The sequence below is a fragment of the Lissotriton helveticus genome, chromosome 2_1 (assembly GCF_964261635.1).
Source record: "Lissotriton helveticus chromosome 2_1, aLisHel1.1, whole genome shotgun sequence".
Lineage (NCBI taxonomy): Eukaryota > Metazoa > Chordata > Amphibia > Caudata > Salamandridae > Lissotriton > Lissotriton helveticus.
This window is the reverse complement of record NC_136059.1, coordinates 20933316-20955630: the sequence shown is the minus strand read 5'-3', so window position 1 is coordinate 20955630 and position 22315 is coordinate 20933316. Positions and strand designations below refer to the sequence as shown.

Sequence of the window (22315 nt, the reverse complement as noted above, 5' to 3'; positions counted from 1 at the left end):
AGGGAAAATGGAAGGGAAGAAGGAAAGGAAGGGGAGAGGAGAGGTGTTAGAAATGGGATCCCTGGCTGGCCAGGGCTTGCGCCAAAGTCAGTCAGAGACCACCACTTCCACGTCAGGGCAAGGGAGTTACACGCCAAGATAACCCCTGCTCACCCTCTAGGTAACGTGGCGCGAGCAGCAAGGCTAAACTCTGAGGCAATGTGAGTTAAATGTTTGCGCACACACCCCAGCAACAACACCCAAGGCCCACCACAAGGAAACTCCACACAAGGTTATATAAAAAATAGCCTTTGTATTACACCAAAACACATTAGATTAAAACACACACTTGACAATGTGCCAACAGGCACGGGCAGAATTTACAGGGGATATGTACAAGACATGGCCACCTGGACCACTGTCAGGAATCAGCACTTTTAGAAGTAACACTTTTAGAACATAGCACATAGAATGTGAAATCACTGTAGCACACAACCAGTAACTACTGGTAAATGTTAAGTACCACCTACGCAACCCTAACCACCTTAGGAGAATGTTACGCAGGGAACCAGGACCTCACTAGCACCACCTGCACTAGCAAGAACAACCACCTAAGTATCACAATACCTGTAGGGGTATAAGCACATAACACATGATGCTTAAACAACACATTCAGAGGTGCAGGGTAGGAAAACACATGATGCCTAAAAACATTCGGAGGTGTATCAAAGAACACAATTGCGCAAAAAACACATTAGTCACCACCTGTGACAGTCCCTAGGCCAACTGGCTTTGCAGGGGCTAGGACGCCCTGCGTCCCAGTGTCAGGGGCCTAAACGTGGCAGCTGCCTACGAAGTGCTGGGCAGCTGTAGATAATGGTGGGGACAACGTTGGATCCTTCCAGGCCCTGAACAAATCACTTGTGTCCCCAAGAGCCTCGTGGCTCTAAACACAAAATGGCACTCAAAGAGCCTCTCTCAGGGCTCTAGAAGAAAGAATGCCCCCAGAGCCTCTCGTGGCTCTAAACAAAGAAATGCAGCCTCACTGGGCGGTGGGGTCCCTCACCGGGGACCCGTGATCACTTGGGGCGCCTTGAGCCTCTTCTGGGCTCTCAATACACATGTGGCGCTTCTGAGCCTCTCGGGGCTCTGGGCAACGGTGGTGCCGCTTTGCTGGAGTCCCCCTCCTGCGGACCCAAAAGGACAATGGCCCCCAGAGCCCTCATGGGCTCGAAATCATTAGAACTGCCCCTGAAGCCCTCGTGGCTTCACAATAACAAATAGAATGAGGTCGCGCTAATGGGGGGGGGGGGCGGACACCGACAATGTGTCCCGACGCCCTCCCTCTCTTGCAAATTAACACCACGAGCCCCCACTCACCTGTGGCGGGGGCTTCCCCTCCCCTGGCCGGTCCTGTGCTCTGGGCCTCTCCTTCAGGCCGGGTGTCCTCTCTGGCGGTGGGCGGGGCTCTCTCACTCGGGAGAGCCTCGCGGGGGACCAGGCAGCTTCAGAAGGCTTCTCCTGTGGGCGGCACGGGCTCCTCTTCCACAACCGAGCCCCGCCTGCACCTTGAGCCGCCGTGCTCCTCTTCCCTCCTTGGACTACGGGGGCGGGACTTCCGCTCCTTCTCTCAGGGCCGCGCTCCCATTGGCCGGCCAGTTAGCTGCTTCCGCGCCGTCGCAGGCAGCGCGGCGGCCCCGCGAGGGAAAAGCAGCAAATGCCGGGTGGGCACCGGCTCTTCTTCAATAATATTAATTCGAGGTGGGCACTTGTAAATAAATAACGAACTCAGCCAAAGAGGGGTAATGCGCCGAAAATCAGCAAAACGGGTCCAATGCCGGGTGGGCACCGGCTTTTACAAATAAAGCGCTCCCCAAGCGCTACTAGCCAAAATAAAGCGCTCTTAAGCGCTAGAAGCAGAACAAAGCGCCCCCAGGTGCCCGGGGCCAGGAAAAACACTCCCAAACGCTAGGGGCAAGGATAAAGCTCCAGCAAAGTTCTTAGGTAGGCAGGGGGGCAAGGCTGGGCCCAGAGCCAGCTCACTGGGCCTCCAGGCAGGGAGGCAGTCCAAGTGGCGGTCCTCCTGCCCAGCAACAGCAGCAGCCCCCTCAGGCAGGATCCTAGAAGAGAACAAATTGTAAGGGGACACAGCCCCTTCTTATACTTGAAATCCCGTTGACTGTAGGTGAAGGGTGGGGGAGAAACCAGTCGCAGCTGGTTTTGGAGCACCCTTGATGTGCTCAGCCCCTCACTCTATTCACTGGCAGGGCTAGGGTCATTAGACGCACCACAGGGGGCGGAGCCAGCATTGTGTGGGGAAAGCCCAGCCCTATTCAGGACCCAGGTGCAGCCCTTCCTCACATCACTCATGCTAATCTCTCCACTCACCACCGGGCAGACCCATCCAGACGTCCTGGAGCCAGGCTTGCCAGCCAGCTCCAGCCAATCACGCTCCAGCACCCTCACAGCACACGCACAGCCATGTCTACAAGTGGCACTTCCACACTAGACACATACACGCCGCATACATCTTCTCGCAGAATTCAGTCACACGAGTATGCACATACCAGACTCGAGCTTGTACACCCCACGCATCAGGAACTACCAGGGACACATACATTCCCCATGCATTTCAATGGGAGGGCAGGCCAGCCTTACTCCACGCACTCAGAGTGCGCACGCACTTTCCACTGGGACACAGTGAAAGTGCACAGAACCCCAAAATCACCATCACCAGGTCTCCATTAAAAGCAAAAAGGGAAGGGAAGTTGAGGAAAGGGAAGGGAAGTTGAGGAAAGGGATGGGAAGTTGAGGAAAGGGAAGGGAAGCTAGAAGGGTTGGAGATGGGAGGGAATGGGAAGGGAAGAGGAGGAAGGGGAGATGGGAGGGAATGGGAAGAGACATGATGGCAGCAACCTAACCATTCACTGGTCTTTGTCCAGACTATAAGGAATGGCCCACATTCTGGAGGATGATTGGCTTGTAAGGTGGCCTGTCATCTTGGGGGCCATGGGCTACATTGAGAGAATCCGTGCTGGGTGCCACTACTCGTGGAGGCGATTCCGGGATCAAATATAAAAGTCTCCAACAGGAATGCCCAATCAATCACTGGCCTCAACGTCAGGAAATCCCTTCCACTGGCTGCTGGAATATGTGAATCTCTTTAGTCATTCACTAATGCACACTTTGAAATGATCAGCTGTTATAACATTGTAACACTGCAAACAGCTGGGAAGCAATGGCGCACTGGACAGAAGGACAAGGGACAAGATACATTGTTGAAAATATTGACATCGAAGCAGAGAGAAGGTGGAAACTAAAACTGAGTTGATGGTGTACTATAAGGAGATGAGTCTTTAATTTGGGCAATGTGTAGCAAGCTTTTTTAGGTCTCGCCTAGCGACGCAGCACAAACGCGCTGTCATTAGCGAGATCTATTGTTACCGACTTGCTTTGGAAGGGAGACAGGACATGTGCACGGGCAGGATGGACTGCAATTGTGAATGCACCCGTGAACGCGTACAACAGCGTTACTTTCACTTTCCCTTCCCCCCGTCGGCACCACGGAGACAGCTTGTTAAATTGGTCTCTGTGATATGAAGACAATAACTCAGTGCCTGCAAGTCTTAAGTACTCCCAGCACATTCCCGTACCTACATGTCAAACATATACAAAGCACGCCTCAATGGCTGCTGAAAGTGTCAAACGTAACATGGGTCAATGACCGAGGCTATGGTAGCTTCCAGCACTTGCTAGTGCCTCCTGTTGCCGGCTCGTCAACGCGCACCGAACTAAGTGCTTGTCTCTGGTAATCACAGCACACCTTGGCATTATTCATAAGTACCAAATATAACAACCGGGGGAAGGAGAGAAAAGAGTGGATTTGTTCTCCCTTTTCAGATTTAAATAAACAAAGAGAATCCACATCAAGATTCTGTACGGGTGGTCCCCACAATGGTGGGGAGCACACAGTGTTTTTTAAATACCCCTCACACACCAAAAGGACCCTTGGTGTCATGCTTAATCATTGGGGTCTTCGCACCCCTCTACGGGATGCGGCGTGCTGCTAACCTGCGACTACGCTGGAGCACTTTTTATTTTGCCTATGCGTGGTGCATGTGAGGTTTTTGTATGCATAGGTGAGTGGTGGGATCCGAAGTGATAAAGTGATGTTGAAAAGTCCCTGGCACGTGAGGTTTACAAAAAAGTTTAATGGACCCCCGTACTGGTACTGTTAAAAGGGTGATTGTGAGGTATTGTGTATTTTAATGTACATTACCTCGTGTGTGCATCGACAAGTTTCAAAGCTAGGGCTCTTCTTCAGGACGGGGTGCACAGATCCCCACCTTACTCACGTCTTTTGGAAAATACTGGTTACTTACAGAAAAGTGATATTTTAAGTTAAAAAGGCTAATATGTGTCTACTTATTTACTCAAAGGTTTATGCATTTGAGAACCTGAAATAATCGGACAAAAGGAACCATGCATTAAAAAAAATAGTATTTTATATGCATGGGTCAGGGGGTTACTGCTTTTGTCAGAGAGATTCTTTTGTTACTGTGCCGTTCATAAGTGACAATCGTAATCTAGCACAGTGACCTATAAACTGTCATCAAACAGCTGCTTGCAAACTGCAAGTTACAAGTTAGTGACTTATGTTTTTTCCTAGTCTTTCATTATCCCGATGCTGCTAAAAAGGTTTATATGGGTGGAAATACATTTTTATTGTTAAAGTCAATGCTAACCACTGTGTTGTGTTCTGAATCCCGAGTTTGTGCTTCTTCAGACCAAGCACTCTTTAAAAATGCCTACCAGTGTGGATGGTCTGTGAACCCTACACCTTGTAGTCCCCTTTGCCTGATGTAACATTTTCTATACACTGATTTACACGTATGTGATGTAAAGTGCTCTGAGAGATGCCATAAGACAAATGAAATACATGTGACAGAGGGGCTATGGAGAGATGAGAGGCGCTGTTGGAGGGTGATAGTGGGGGAATCATTGAAGAACCCCCAGAAAGATTATCGTATTCTGGTGCATAGTCAGGTCTTCATTTACTATTCTTTTAAAAGCTAATACAATTCAATATATAATGATAATTGTGTTATAGACTGCAGCATTGTTTCCTACATTTTTTGGGGGGAGAGCCTCCCAAAGCCTCCTTTCTAGTGGTCAGGGTCACTCACTCCCTGCACTTGGTCTGCACCGTATGGGGACTGGTCTGAAATCATTTGTCAGGGCGTCTTTTAGTTTCCAGTCAGGCCCTAGCAGGAGCCTTGTACTGCAAAATAAAACCAACGATTGAAAAGTTAGTCACGGAGATGCAGCACCAACCTTCCCATGAACTTTTTTTGTTTTCTTGCAAATTCTTTCAAAATAAAATACAACAGGAGTGGCGTAGAGTGTCGTTAGCCTCCTTGGCTTAACAGCGCACTTCGTCATTTAAGAAACGCAGGGCTGCACCATATTTACAAGAATATGGTGCAGCCCTGCGTTTCCCCTGCGCTGGGGCTACACTTAACAGGGGAAGATTGTTTATGTAGAGGAAAGTCCCCCTTCCTGCATATAAACAATCTTGAAATGTCATTTTGTCACTTCTATGTGTGCTGCTTAATGCATTACACCTGTAAGTTACAAAATGTATTTTTTTTTGCTTTTTTTTTTAAAGATTGTTGATGTGCAGGAAGGGTCACCTTCCTGAACATAAACAAACCAAGGCGTTTTGCAAAAACGAGGAGAAAAAGTATTTCTCCTTGTTTCGCCAAGTTAAGGCCAGATTTTCCCTGGCCTTAATGTTGGTGCTGCCTTCCATTTATGCTGCCCTTGTAAATAGGGGACAGTGTCAAAATCAATGGGTGTTGCAGGGGAAACGCCTACCGCAACAACCAGTGCCCACCCCATTTGATGCTTAGCATTGGGTAAAAGGGGGTCTTATTTACAAGGCACCGTTAATCCACGTTAAGTGGCTTACACTGCCTTGTAAATAAGGCGAGGCCCCTATCACCACGGGAACGTCGCAAAAAGTGATGTTCCAGTGGTGATAAGGCTTGTAAATATGCCCCTAAAAGCATTAGTAATGCTAGTATTTGTTTTGTGTGCACACGTGTGTTAATTTATTTTTCGAATTACTGTTTTAATGTTTGAAATTTAAATCCTACAAATTGCTTGGGGGTCCCCGGCTTCCAGTGGTGACTCAATGGGGGTCCTCAGGAGTCAAAAGTTTGGGAACCACAGCTCTATATCATTGAGGAAGTTTTGTTCTCCACTCCGTGGAAATATCAAACACCTGGAGGTGGTTAACAAAGAACTTTTTTGAGTATAACAATACACTATACTTACAGAGCCACGGAACCCGCATGGGGAGCCCCTTTGCTCCAAGCTTGACCGGCCTTTACGGCCACCACTTAGAGACACACAAAATCCTTCACACAAGCAACCCCTTCAGGAGCAACATACTCACTTGGAGGCGCTACATAGATGATATTTTTGTCATCTGGGAAGGCGATGTACAATCTGTGACCCAGTTCATGAAGTGGCTTAACACACAAAACGCATTTCTAAAATTTACTAGCGCTGTCTCAAATGAAACACTGGTATTTCTGGACTTGAATATCGGATTACTCAAAACAACCACCCACTTCAAACCTACCGCTAGAAACTGTCTCCTACGATACGACAGCTTTCATCCATGACACCTTCGCGATAACCTTCCGTATGGCCAATTCCTCCGCCTCAGAAGGAATTGCTCTGATGTGGGAGAATACAAAACACAGGCGGCAGACCTCAAAAGGAAACTCCAACAGAGGCAATACCCTGCCCTTGTAAACAACAAAGCAAGGAAGAGAGCCCGAAATAACAAGAGAGGTTCTCCTGGAAGAGAAAGTATCAGAAGAGGCCAACCAGAAAAGACCTATATGTGTGACGACTTACAATACACACTCAAATAAAATTTTCAAAATCATTGGCGTACTATGGTATGCTGTGATCTGGAATTTGAAAAACCCCTGTTTGCACAAAGGCAAGGTAGAAACCTTAAAGACATTCCAGTCCACACTCGCCCTCAAAAGAAGCAACCGGAACAACCTACACTGCATGGGATACAGGAGCATCACCCCTGTGGGAACTGTAGCAGCTATCACTTAAAGAAAAGCAGGCGTCTGAATTTCAGGAATGGGACAACATAGGATCAAAGGAAGTTCACAAACTGCAATAGTAAGCATGTCATATATGATCACGTGCCCATGCAGCCTCGAGTATATTGGGATGACTACGAGGCCAGTCAAAACCAGAATCAGTGAGCATAAGAGTAATGTAAGGTGCAAGAAGAGCACAACTAAAATGGCGACACATTTTCTTAAAGAAATGCACTGTGTGAATGACCTGAACTGGACCATAATTGAACAGTTGCCCTCTGAAAAGGGCCTTTTTGAAAAAGAGCAACGCTGGGTGTTCCGGCTGGGCACCCACGTCATTGGACTCAACGACGATATTCCGTGGGGGCACCTGAATTAACAGTATCCCGATGATTGAATCAAGACACCACCGGCACCACCACCCAGGGTGCTTTGAGAGGTGTTTAGACCACACCGTGATATCCTGGGGGTTGTGTTTCTCTACCCTCTCTAAACCTCCTAGTCTCACCTATGTACATAAAAAACATCAAGCCCAGAAAGGCCTAGCCTTTTCATAATAAATCGCTCCAATTGACCAGTTCAGGAAATGTGCCTACAGCAATGTATATTAGGAATATCTAGATTTATATATGTAAGGGCTAACAATGACTGTGTTTTCTGTGCAATAAGCCTTCCCATAAAAAATAGCTCCAATTGACCAGTTCAGGAAATGTGCCTGCAGCTATGTATATTAAGAAAGTCTAGATTTTTATATGCAAGGGCCAACAACGATGGTGCTTCCTGTGCAAACACCTTATCACCACTCTTAGACTGGGGCTCAAAATTGTCTCGCACACGCGCGCATGGCACACCTCTGGGCCCGGCCGGCACAACCGCAGTCACCTATCGCGGTTGCAAGGCGCATGTGTGTTACTCGAGACACTCCGTCTCGTTTCTCGCACAGGCGTGAGAGCCACCAACACCCTGAAGATTAGTCAGTTCGGCCGCACCAAGATGGAGGGTGCTGCAAGCGCACTAACAGCCTGGAAAAGCCTTATATGGCCCTCTAATTTTCCCGGTTGGAACCAATTAACCACACGTAACAACCATTGATGTGGGTATTTAAAGCGAAGGAACCGGGCTCTCCTCACTCTCATCGAAGCCGCGTGTGGGGCAGTCAGGTGCAGGAAATCCCTTGTAGCAGTGAGTAAGAACTTGGCATTAGGGTATTTTGACCCCCAGCATGAGAAGTTAGTGAATATTAGATGTCCATGGGAACTAAGTATGATACCTTGCTTTTACAGGGTGCTAAATTAGCACTACAACCCCACAGTTTGGAGGCTTATGGTGCCAACTACACTTTGGCAGCAAGTATGCACACTAGTGTCTTTTTCCCATATTGTTAACAAGAATAGATTCCTGTCCCGATAACTGCACAGGTTAAGCAACTAGAGCGTGTGTTTTATGTTAAGTGTTGTGTATGTCTTGTCTTTGGTTTTTTCAGGGTGCACCATCACCAGTAGGATTGATTTATTTTATTTATTTTATTTAAGAGGTTTTATATAGCGCTGGCTGGACCCAGGAGTATCAGAGCGCTTTACAAGGTGTTTCCATACAGGTACAGTGTGTATAAGCACAGACAACGGAATAATAAAAGAACAAGTCCACATAGGATACATGACATCTAGATAAAAAAGTAAAAACAATTGCTAGACACTATGAGTCATACAAAATAGCGGTCACAGTTTGGCGGGAAGCCTCACTTAGGTATAAAAAAAACATGCAAGAGAACTGACTGTCTTGAGGAGGGGAGGTAAGGTGATCAGATAGAAGGAAAGGGAGTTGGCCAGGCGGGTGGTCACAAGTCATATGCAGAGCAGATAGGTGGGGTGATGCAGAGGGGCGAGGCTACCAGGGAGCGATTAGAAACCCCAGTATTTATTAAGGAGAAGAAGTTTGAGTTCTTTTTTGAAGCTGGGGTAGGACTGGTTACAGCGGAGGTCTTTAGGGAGGGCATTCCAAATAAGTGGGGCATTGCCTGAAAATGAGCGTGACTGAGTGGAATTCTTTTTCTGAATGGGGGGAATAAGTAGGAGGGTGTTGGAGCTTCTCAGTGATCGCGTGCAGCCTGCTTTGGTCAGTTTATTGGAGAGGTATGCCGGTGTGTTTTGGTGGAGGATTTTGTGCGTAATGCAGGCGGTTTTATATGTGGATCTACCTTCAATGGAGAGCCATTTAAGGGATTTAAGGGCGGGAGAGATGTGGTCAAATCATTTGCAGTCCGTGATAAGCCTAGCCGCGAGGTTGAGCACAGATTTAAGAGGTGCCAGGTGGGTTTTGGGAATTCCGGTGAGGATGGCATTGCCGTAATCAATGCGCGATAGAGCAAGCGATTGGACTGCCAGTTTAAAGTCATCAATTGGGATGAAGGGCTTAATTTTCTTAAGGTTACGGAGGGCAAGGAGGGCTCCTTTGGCAGAGTTGTTGATGTGAACGTTGAGAGTTAGTCGGTTGTCAAGGGAGATGCCCAAGGATTTGACTGAGGTGGCTAGGGACAGGGAGCAGTTGAGGGCGTTAAGGTCTGTGATCCACTTTTGAATGGGGAGCTGGTTGTTTTTTGGGGAGAAAAGAATAATTTCAGGTTTTTTTGGGTTAAGTTTGAGATGGTTCGAGTGGAACCAGGCTTGAATTTTGATGAGGGTGTTGTTGAGGTGGAGGATGTCAGCATGGGTTTTTATCTTATGGTAGAGTTGTGTATCGTCAGCGTAGAGGTGATAGTTAATCCCTGCTTGTTTGAGAATGAGGGTGAGAGGTTCCATGAAGAGGTTAAAGAGAGAGGGAGATAGTATGGATCCTTGTGGAACTCCTAGAGAGATGGGGGAGGGGTTCGAAAGGCAATTGTGGATTTTAATTTGCTGAGCGCGGTGCTGCAGGTATGAGACAAACCAATTATGAGTCATGCCATTAAGGCCGAATCGTTCTTTAAGGACTTTGAGAAGAACAGAGTGGTTAACGGTATCGAACGCTGCGGAGAGATCAAGGAGGATCAGTAGGCTAGATTCGCCATTGTCAAGGGAGTGGTGAATGTCATCTATAATGTTAAGCATGGCGGTTTCGGTGCTGCAGCCTTTCCTGAAGCCAGATTGAAGAGGGTCAAGTAAGTTAAAAAGTTCAATGTGTCTGTCAAGCTGAAGAAGGACACATTTTTCAAGGGTTTTCGAGAGGAGGGGCAAGTTGGAGATAGGACGGAGGTTGTTGAGGTCATTAGGGTCAGCCGTAGGGTTTTTAAGAATGGGGGTGATTTGTCCCAGTTGAAGGGAGGTGGGGACACAGCCGGTGGCTAGGGAGGTGTTAATGATCGAGGTCCAGGCAGGTGTGATGATATGTTTGAGGTTTTGGACAAGTTTAGAAGGGAGGGGTTCTTTAGTGTGGGAGGAGGGTTTAAGTTTCGCAATGATGTCAAAGACATCTCTTTCAGTGACTGGCTGGAAATTATGCCAAGCGGCGTTATTTTTAGGGTGAGTGTTGGGGGGATTAGAATCTTGGAGGGTGGAGGGAAAGGGGGGGGAGTGAGATCAGTATTATGGAGGGTCGTGGGCAGGAAGCAGGTGCGGTAGGGGGGATGTGTAGTATGGAGGTAGGGGTCAGAGTCGGCAGGAAGGATTGCTCTATTTTTGTAATTTTTTCAGAGAAAAAGAGGGCTATTTCTTCGCATCTGGACGTCGAGGCCATAAGTACAGGCGGAGCGGCTGAGGTTTGATTGCGAACAATGTTGAACAGTTCTCTGGGTCTGTTTTTGGCTTGGTCAAGTTGTGTTCTGAAAAAGGATGCTTTTTGTTTAAGGATGTGTTTTTTGTAAGAGGATCTTGCAAGTCTGAGGCGAGCTAGGTGCAAGGGGGAAGGGTGCAGTCTCCATGTTCTTTCCGTCTGTCTCAGTGAGCGTCTTTCATTGTTAAGCTCCGTATTAAACCATGATTTGGAAGGGACGGTTCTTTGGTTTTTGAGCTTAAGCGGGGCCAGGAGGTCTAGGGTTTCAATAACTGCTTTGTTGTAGTGTTCAGTAAGTTCATTTGCGTTAAGTGAGGGCGGAATGGCGAGAAGTTGGGCATGGAGTTTGGATTCCAGTACATCCGGGGGGATATTATTCAAATTTCTGGTCAGTTTCGAGGGTTTAGTGGTTTTCGTGGGCGGGGGAGTGGCAGAGACCGCTATAGAGAACAGTATGAGATGGTGGTCGGACCAGTCGATGGGAACAATGTTGGATAGGAGGGCTAGATCTTTGCTAGTAATTATTGCATCTAGGATAGCTCCTTTGGAATGGGTCGGGGAGTGACAGAGTTGCTCTAGGTCATTGATCTCGAGAAGGGTGGAAAGGAGGGTGATAGAGGGATCGCTGCGCTCATTCCAGTGGAGGTTAAAGTCTCCCAGGAAAATGTTGAGGGAATTCGAAAGTGAGGATTGTGTAAGAATGTTGGATAGTTCATCAACGAAGGGATGAGTATTGCCGGGAGGGTTATATATGTTGTGAAGGCGAATGGGTTGGGAGCCGTGAATTTTGAGTTCAGCTTCAAGGTATTCAAGGGTGGAGTAATTAGTATTATTGACAAGGGAAATTTGTAGTTCCTCTTTGAAGATGATGGCAACACCACCGCCAATTCGGATGGGCCGGTCTTTCCTGAGAATAGAATAGCCCGGAGGAGCTAGGAGGTCCAGGATGCTTGTCGAGTGGTCTTTGAGCCAGGTTTCCGTTAGGAACGCAATGTCGATGGATTCACTAAGGATAGTTTCTGATATTTCAGTGGCATGTCGCACAGCGGACCGACAATTAACAAGCATGCAGTGAAGAGGTTTTGGGGGAGTTTTAGGGAGTGGAAGGGAGTGGATGGCTGTGAGTTGGGGAGGAGGCCTAGGTGAGCAAGGTGAGCGGGGAGTTCGGCTAGTCCCCAGTATGACAGGGATGCTGGAGGCCGGGGGAGGCTGGAAATTAGTGGGTGAGCAGTGAGGGTAGGATTTGCAGAGGTCGAGCATCTCCATGGGGGAGAGGGGGCAGGAGGTGCGGAGAGGTCTGTGTGTGCGGCAGTGTAGAGGAGTCGTGCAAAACTGTTTGGGGGTAGCGGGATTCATACGTCTAGTACGAGCGCAGTTTAACCGAAGTGGGAGGGCCCTGTTTTTGAGGGAATAGAAATCAGATCTAAGATGAGCGAGATCTCTGGTGAGAGTGGCAAGAGTGTGTTCAATGTTGCAAAGAGAGTTAGATATAAGACTAAGGTGGGATGTTGGAGAAGGGGGAGGGAGCGGAACGGGATGAGCGATGTTCTTCATTGGGGGTGGTTTGTTGTTGGGAGGGAGGGTGGGGTTCCTAGAAAGGGAGATGGGAGGACTGTGGTAGTAGGGCAAGAGGAGGGGCATGGAGGGGGAAGATGGGTATGTGGTCATCGAGAGTGAAGAAGGAGGAAATGGAGGGGCAGGAGTGTTCGGAGGAACCGTGAGGGACTGGTCGGGAGGGGGGGAGCCATGATAATCAAAGGGAGAGAGGATGGGAATAGGGGGGGGGGTGAAGGGGCGGTTCTGGATTAGAGTGAGAGACGGTTCGGGTTGATGGGTGCATTGAGTTTCGGGGGGACAGAGTATGAGTTTCGGGGGGACAGAGTATGGGTTTAGGTGAGGAGGAATAGGGTGGAGTAAGAGTGGAAGGGGAAGGCCAGGGAGAGTCAGAAAGGGGGTGGGGGATAGCACTTGTGGTGTGGGAAATGAGGGGAGAGTGAGGGCAGGTCGTATGAGTGGGCGATTGGGAGCTTTGGGGAGTAGGGAGGATCAGGGGAAGAGGAGGGTCCATCGAAGAAGGCCGGGCCAGGGGGGTATGCGGGGGGGGGGGGTCAACAATTGTGTGGCATTGTTGGACGTGTACATGGTCAGCAGTTGTAGGGCATTGTTGATCGTGGACATATCTGCAGAGGGGAGTAAAGGATAAGGGAGAGGGGTTAAAGTGGAGGGCAGGGGGAGAGAGGGGGGAATGTTGTTGGGGGAATTATGATGACAAATTACGTCTACCAGCTGCTGCCCTCACATTTGTTTAGGTCACTGAACCTGCATCACTGGATATTTCATTAACAAATACCAATACGCTTTTTTCTTTTTTTCTTTCTTTGTGTTCCTTTCGTCCTCTTTTTTCAGGTTCTCAAATGCAGAATCCTTTGAGTAAATAAGTAGGCACATATTAGCCTTTTAACTTAAAATATCACTTTTCTGAAAGTAACCAGTATTTTCAAAAAAGACGTGAGTAAGGTGGGGATCTGTGCACCCCGTCCTGAAGAAGCCGCTTAGCTTAGAAACATGTCAACGCACACACGAGGTAATGTACATTAAAATACACAATACCTCACAATCACCCTATTAACAGTACCAGTACGGGGGTCTATTGAAGTTTTTTGTAAACCTCACGTGCCAGAGACTTTTCAACATCACTTTATCACTTCGGATCCCACCACTCACCTATGCACACAAAACCTTACATGCACCACGCATAGGCAAAAGAAAAAGTGCTCCCGCGTAGTCGTCGGTTAGCAGCACGCCGCATCCCGTAGAGCGGTGCGAAGACCCCAATGATGAAGCATGACACCAAGGGCCCTTTGGTGTGTGAGGGGTGTTTAAAAAACACTATTGTAGGGACCACCTGTACAGAATCTTGATGTGGATTCTCTTTGTTTATTATTCATAAGTACTCACAACACACCTGATCAGTAGCAGTACTTCTGGGGTTCTTACCTCCAAGTCCTCTTTAAACCGTGGCAGGGGTGGAAACTCAAGCTTCATAATCTCCATGTCCGAGCCTAGCTGGTGCGCAGGGTGGAAGAAAGGCGTCTGGGTTCAGTTGAGCGGTTATTTCGGTAATACAGGTGACGGTCCCTTGTGATCCAGCGCAAAAGCAGCTAGCCATTCTATTTCAGCCGCCATGCTGCTCCTATTCAACGGGCGGGCACGTGCGGCCGCTTGCTCCAGGAACTTGTGCTTTCGGGCCAGCATCGCCAAAGACACAGGAGGGTGGATCTAGAGGGCAGCGCGCGGAGGCCGAGGTGGGAAGCAGCGAAGCCCGCTTAATCTCCTCTCTTTTTTTTTTTTTTTTTTAAATTTTTTTATTGAGTTTTTTTCGCTTTATTTTATGTTGACATGGGCAGGGCACAATAATGCATAACTATGAATACACAAGCATGTTCAAACATAAACAAACCAATTATCCAAATATATGCTGTATATACAGTTCATGTAGTGACTTAATTACATAATCGCTTAAACGTCTAAACCATACTTCCATCGTGTAAATGGTTCCCAGATTTGCGTGCCCATCTTCTTCCCCTTTTTACCCCTCCTAGCATATATAGCGGTTTCCAGTTTTTGTGCTGACATTACTTTTCCTAGCCATTGATGATATGATGGTGAGTTCGGTTCCAGCCAGGCAGAAGCCAGTAATAACCTCAGTATCGCCATTGAAACAAAAATAAAGCTTTTGCAGCTTGTTTGTTCTGAGTTGATCCCCAACAACATAGTGGCCGGTGTTAATTCTATTGTTATTACCTTTTGCCCTTTGAAAAAATTCCACAATGTCCTGTTTCAGTTTGTCTAGATGTGGACAAGTTGCAAAAATATGTATCAAATCTGCATTAAAGCTTCCACATCTGAAGCAGGTAGTACCTGATGTACCGCCCCACTGAGCGATCTTCGCTGGTGTATAATATAAATGGTATAGCGTTTTATAGTGTTGGGCCTGGAGGGATGATGAACATAACATTGTCTTCCCCATTTCTAACGACTCGATAAAAATATCCCCATTCAATTCCAGATCTAATGACCATCTATCTGTCCACTTCTCTAAGTCATCTTTTTTTAACATAGTCATTTCTAAATAATATCTTCTAATAGTACAATCAGAGCCATTCTCTACAAGATCTAACAGTGTACTTCTTCCAAAACCCAGTGTACCCCCCTGCTTTTTCGAAAGGTAACTTCTTACTTGAAGATATTTATAGAAGTGTTTTGTATCTAATGAAAAACTAGTTTGTAAATCCACAAATTGTAGAATCCCTTGTGAACCCATCATATCACCAACTTTTCTTATCCCGTGTCTATACCATTCGTTAAAGACAGCTCCTGAAAAGATCTCGCTAGGTAAGGAGGGGTTATCCTTCAATCTTGTATAAAAATTAAACTTCCCAATTCCCACCTTTTTTGAAAACCCTTTCCAAATATTATGCGCCGCTATTACTGTCTTAAAGCGTGTTCTTTTGAAGTAGCTACCTTCTGTAAATCTTAGAAACACATTCTCGGCATTGATACCTAAAGCCAGACCATATATTGCTAAAGACCCTGACTTGTCCCAACCCTCCACTTCAGCCCCTCCAATCAAACCTCCCATATATTGCAGTGCTGCAACCCAATAATATAGCTTTAGATCTGGTAGTGACCAACCACCTCTCTCCCGTGTGAGTGACATATATCTCAACGCCCTCCGCGTCTTGCCTTTTGCCCAGATAAAACGGTTAATCATTTGCTCACAGATTTTAAACCACTTATTCTCAATGGCTAGTGGAATTGTTCTAAATATGTACAAAAATTTAGGCAATATCAACATTTTAATGATATTAACACGTCCTATTAAAGATAAATGTAAGTTCTCATACCGGTCAAGATCTTTTTTGACCTTCTCTACTATTGGAGCTATATTTTTTTCCACTAGATTATTGAGGTCAGAAGTAATAATGATACCTAAATAAAGTCCCTGTTGGACCACCCGATTATCTCTACAAATTGTCTTAGAATTTTTAATAATCTGCGTCTTTGTGGTATTCAGGGCGTAGCCCGATATATATCCAAATTTACGAGCTTCCAGCTCTATCCTCTCAATTGCCTCCGTGGGGTTTGGGGTTATCACCGCCATGTCATCGGCATAAGCTAAAATCTTACAGGGGCCGAGTAATGTATCCTGTGAGGGAATATCTGGAGATAGCTCTATCCTACGAATTAGTGGATCCATATACATAGCGAATAGAATAGGGGAGCATGGGCAGCCCTGTCGTGTGCCTCTTTTAATATGAAATTGATCCGTAGTACCCCCATTAACTCTCAACGCTGCTACCGGATTCATGTATAATGTCTGTATGGCCTTCACGAAGCCCTCCTTTATACCTACTCTTGTTAAGGTATGCCAAAGATAGTCCCAGGAGACCCGATCAAACGCTTTCTCTGCGTCTAACAGCATTACAGCCATCGGGTCTCCTGTGACCTCAGCGACATCAAACAGGGTTATAACCTTTCTGGTGTGGTGAGTTGTCCCTCTGCCAGGGATAAATCCGTGCTGGTTATCACTAACTAAATTACCAATTATCCCTGCAAATCTTGTTGCCAATACTTTCGAATATATTTTCGTGTCGTTATTCATCAAGGTTATAGGTCTGTAAGACCCTGGGTCAGTCGCCTTTTTTCCCTTTTTTAATATTAAAACAATATCTGCACCTCCCCAAGATTTAGGAATAGACTCGCCAGTTTGTGCTAATTGGAAGGTATTGATTAAATCTTGACCTAGACTCTCCCAAAATATTTTATAAAACTCCAAAGGGAGTTGATCCGGGCCAGCAGCCTTTCCAGATGGGAGATTGGCCATGGCTTCTTGTATTTCTATTTTATCCATCAGTCTCTCCAGACTTTCTGCATCTACAATATCCACCCCTTTAAACGGGATATGCCGAAGATAGTCACTTATCTCTTCTGGATTACAGAGGTGTTGCTGATCGTATAGTTTCTGATAAAATTTCCTGAATACTTCTCTTATTTGAGTCGAGTCTGTGTGTGTCCTTCCATGCTCATCCCTAATCTCTCTGACGATGCCAGAGGCTACTGTCTGCCTAGTCCGCATAGCTAAAACGTGACCAACTTTTTCACTATATTCATAGCACCTTTCCCTCTTTATAGTGTAGTACAAAGCTGCCCTGTTCGCTAGCTCTTCCTCAGCTTCACTTTTTGCCTTCATCAGGTCTATTCTTAATTTTTCAGACGGATTGCCCCTTATTACACAGTTATGGAATTGCTCCTCTGCCTCGAGTACAGCCCTCTCCAAATTATCCTCTCTAATACGCCCAGTTTTTCGTTTATGCGCACTAAAACTGCATGTCTCTCCACGGACACCAGCCTTGAATGCATCCCACACCACCCCTACAGGGGCGCTTCCTCTATTATTTTCAAAAAATTCACTAATCAATTTAGTCATATGCTGTATATAGTTGTTATCTAAAAGAAGTGTTCTTTGAAAGGTCCAGGTCTTACTTAATCTAATTCCTCCTCCTGTCTTAACTGTTAAAAGTAAGGGGTTATGGTCACTAAAGATTCGTGATAACCTTTCGATTGCTACTCTAGACAATAGATCATTAGAAACTAGAAAATAGTCTAGTCGAACACAGATGCGATGTGGTGCGGAGTAATACGTGTATCCTGCTTGATCTGGTCTGGTACTACCCCATACGTCTCGCAGAGCGTTATTCTCTAAAAGTTTAGTCAGTGCCTTATACACTCTTTTCTTTCTACCTTTATAGGACCCTGACTCCAACCCGTCTGCCCCGTTAATATTTAAATCACCTCCTATAACTACCTGTGTAGGCCATCCTGCTAATTCTGCATCTAAAAACTGTAAAATTTCTGGATCGTCCTGGGTTTAACTGTATACTGACACTAGGGTTGTCCATACTCCATCTATTAATACCTCGACAATTGCCCATCTACCCCATTTATCCTCTAATTTTCTACCAATTACCACATTTTTGTTTCTTGATAGAATCGCGACTCCTCTATTTTTTGCCCCAAGCCTGGATCTTGCTATTAAATGAAATCCTAACTGATTGAGACAAAACTCCTGTGTACTCATTACATGAGTTTCCTGTAAAAGGATATAATCCACATTCATCTGGCGAAGTCGGGTGGCTATCTTTTGTCTTTTTTGAACGTCGTTTAAACCACACACATTCCATGTTACGATTCTAAATGTCATAAAGAAATTTTAAGAATATCCAAAAAAAAAGGAAAGAGAAAAAAAAAAGGAACTCCCAGTAATAAATGCATTAATAGCTACATTTTCTCTTACTTTAGTTTTCAATACTTTTTTAGCATTCTTAACATTTTTATACCTCATATTTTTCACTTCAAAACCAAAGGAATAACACAAGAAGTTTATGCCTATGTCTAATCTTCCTTTTTCAACTACAAATCTTATGTGCCCTGCCCCTTTCCCCTCCCTCCCCAGACTGCCCTCCCACAGAACCCCCCCCCTTCCCTTACTGGCAAATAGGTCAATCCTGACCTATGCGTGACAGCCGCACCCCCCCAGGGGAGTTTTCCCCAGCCACTCCCCCTTAGTACATATTTTTTAAAGATTTATTCATGATATTGAAGAAGAGGCTCGATTATTGCTTTGTTATAGAAGCTACTTGTTTTAAACTTTCAATACGATCGTCCTGTATATTACGTTCTCTATGTGTTCTCTCTTCTCGAAGTGCAGCCAGATACTCTTGCGCAACTATTTCCGAAAAAAAACCTCTGAACTGGCCTTTAAAGCCTATCTTAAGGCGAGAAGGGAACAACAAATAAACTTCACATCCTATATTCTGGAATGGTATTATGAGTTGCCGCATACGCCATCTTCTTTCCACTGTTGTATGGCAGAAGTCTGGACGAGCAAAAAAGGTTATGTCCTTATAGGTTCGTTGCTTCATGGGTTTAGCTTTCATAATTACTTCCTCTCTTAAAAGGTAGTTTCCCACGTACACAAGGATTGCCCTTGCTCTTAAACCCGCACTGCCCTTTTTCTGTGTAAGAGGAAATTGATGCGCACGTTGCACCTCTTTATCCCAATCCCATGTGTCCATCTCTGGAAACGCGCCTTTCAACAAATCCACAACAAAGGCTCTTATATCTCCTCCTTCCTTGCCTTCCTCCACTCCAAGCAGTCTTATGTTGTTTCTCCTCTGTCGATTTTCAAAATCTTCCAGTTTCCAGAGTATGTCGGACTCTGTTTTCTCCTGCACCTGCCTAAATTCTTGCAGCTTTACCATTTCATCTTCCATTTTGCCGGTCCTCTGTTCAACCTCCGTCAGTCTACCTGTAGCTTCAGCACACATTTCGTGTACTTTGTGGAGAGATCTCTGTATTTTCTTATTAGCCCTTTTAGCTCTTTGACTCTCCAGCCGAGCTCTTTGACTCTCCAGCCGGGCTTCCCCTTGTATCTGTTGCATTGTAGAGAGTAATAGGTCAAATTTATCTTTTTGCGGGTCTTCATGCTTTTGGTGTTGATCCTTGATCTGCTCCTGCTCCTGTAGGCTACCGCCTCTAGCCCCATCTTGTGAGCTATACAATGTATCTACACCTATCTTATCCCGAACCAACTCTCTAGGTGCACTCCCGGTCTCCCTGTCCGAGGCTTGAGTGAAAACGCGAACCTCCAGCACCCGCGAGTGGCAAGTCGTATGCTGCACTCAGGCTGTTGGGTCCTTGTACCGCACCATAAGCGGACTGTTAAGGATTCCCGTCCGGTGTTTCACGCCTTGGATCGCCCATGTAGAGCGGTGCTGCAAACTGCAGAGTGGGGTTGCGTGCCATGGACTATTTCAGAGCTGCACCACCATGTGCTAATTGATGCTTAATATTGCCCTTAATTTAATTTAATTGTGGGTTTATATAGCGCTAGAATCAACTCCCGGGGGAGTATCTCCGCGCTTCGACTGCTGGTGAACCCGTCCTGGCTCACCCTGAGAGATGGTCCCTAATGGGTATCTCTAAGGTGCAACCAAGCATCCCCGGCGGTCTGGGGGGCTGTTGTGAAGATGAGGCAAGCTAATGCCCAGAGTTGCCGAGTGTGGTCCCTGACTGGAGTAGGCACCGAGGCGAGAATTATCGAGCCCGCTGACCCTGGTCCACGACCCTGCCGCGTCGGGAATCGAACCCTGGTCCCGGGCCGTTCTCTGCTTACGGGTCTGCCGCCTCTAACCAGTGAGCCACACCCCTTACTCGGAAGAAGAAGGAAGAACTAATTTTTTAGCAGAGCCCATTAGGACTGGCTGTTCTATTTATAACATTTGGGAAAAGTATTTTGTAAATCTGCTTTTTCTGCTCTTTGGACAACCCACATGCGGCCCGCCTGAATTTTTAAATACATTTATATAGGGCTTACTACCCCTGACGAGGCGTAGGACACTACCCCGTACCAAAAGTTAGTGATCAGTTCATTAGTTGTCATGGTTAGTTTTTCACGCTCATTCCGTGCATTCACGTTAGTTTGCTTTCGGTGCATTATTCACAAAAATGTGAGCATTGGCGCGGCTATGTGAGAAGCAAGTGCTTGCTGGAATTAATAAAATAGTTATGGTTTCCGAAAGAGCTTAAGCTCGATAGGCATCAGATTTAGAATAACTTACATACAGGAGAGGCAGGTAGAAGAGAAACAGTGGTGCACTTACAAACAATAGGGACTGGAAGAAAGTAAAAAAATTGATAGAATGTACATTTTTAATGCAGGATTTTATGGAATATAGCAGGTGGAGAATTTTTGCATGCAGTTTATATATGTAAAGCTGTTGAAAGAAACACTTTTAAATTTAAATAAGAAATGTAGCCTACACAATCTTTCTAGAGGCACTTAAAAGGTGACATATTTACTTCCAAGACTGAAAAGTAAGCCCAGTCAGGGCTAGAAAAATCATAACATTTTTACTAAACCTGCAGTTCTGGTAACTTTAATAATCTACTCGACCTAGCTGTAATGTACTTGACCCGTGAACTGGTCACAAATTGTGTGATTTTGTCGTATGGAGCCACCTTTTTCTTTATTATCACATAAAAGATCACATTCAAATATGCAAGTTCAGTATTTCTGCTGTACAAAATAAGTGTTGGTTCCATGTATAACAAGAATCAAGCCCATATATAGGGTACACATGATTACTGGCTTGCCTCTTAGTTCACTAATAGAATTGTCATCTGGGCAGGAGCACTAATACTTCCCAGAGCATGTTTAACAAGCATTTGCAATGCAATAGGTCTCGCATTTGCTAGAGTTTGAACTATTTTTATTGTAAATTACATTGCCTTTTATTCATGTTTTGGTTTTTGAAACCTAAATAAAAGCCATTGTCATTTACAATGCCAATAGGTCAAACTCGCGTAAGTGCGAGACCTATTGAATTGCAAATGCTTGTTCTGGTTGCAATCGGCCTGTTTGCGACAGCAAAAAAGCATTTTGGTATATATCAGGGCCAAACTGCGATTCAGTAGCACATTACTGAATTGAAATTTTGGTTTGCGATCAAATACCAATTTGGTATTGGGAAAGAGCGTCCCTAACAAATATGGAATCAGAACAGAACGTAATAATGTTTTGCAATGAATTCCAGTTGCAAAACATTAATAATATACCGACTACCAAAGTGTAGTGGCAATGCATTTGCAAATGGAAAGGGGTCCCCGTTGGAATCCTTTCTATTTGTGAATGTAAAACAAAGTTTAAGAGAAAGCAGTGGTCCACTTCTTAAACAATATTTTGCGAAAAGAAAATTAAAAAAAAAAATGCATCCCATTTTCCTATAAGGAAAATGGGTGGCATTAAAAAAACAGCTTTATTTAAAAGCAATCTCAGACAGGGTGGTCTGCTGACCTCAGCAGACCATCATCCCTGTGATGGCTGCGATTTCTAATGGGTCGCTAATTGCATTCTACTCCATTAATATTCATGAGGTAAGTAGATTTGCGACTCACTAGGAATCGCTAATTAAAGCTCTAGGAGTTTCATACATTAGGAATAGCGATTTCCGACTTGCCATTTGCAGAAAAACGCAATTAGGTCATCTCTATTCCTCATGTTGATACATCTGGCCCAGTCTTCCTAAGTTTCATGGGGGAGACACGAATGACAAGCGCATCACCAAGCGAAGAAGCGGGGTGGCTGTTGGGGAGGCGCGAGAGACAGTCCTAAGGAGCGACTGTTCCCTGAGCCTGCATTGAGGCAAAGAGGTCCCCGGAGAGCACGCAGGTGTCAATACAAGGGCTTCCTACACTCCTCGAGTGCTCGCTGTCGCGTCAGTCTACAGTGCACTCTGACGTGGAATTTGCAGGAGCTTTGCCCACTCTGCTTAAAATGCAGAGTTCGGCAAAAACTCCAACCGTTGTGGCAGAGTTTTTCTTGTGTGCAGCTC

At 45.8% G+C, this 22315-nt stretch overlaps 1 protein-coding gene across 2 annotated transcripts in view; it reads right to left on the bottom strand.

The window, feature by feature from the left end:
- LOC144817669 (myosin-IIIb-like) overlaps positions 1–22315 on the bottom strand; it is a 446642-nt gene that overhangs the window by 14778 nt on the left and 409549 nt on the right. The gene's annotated exons all lie outside the window — the stretch shown is intronic.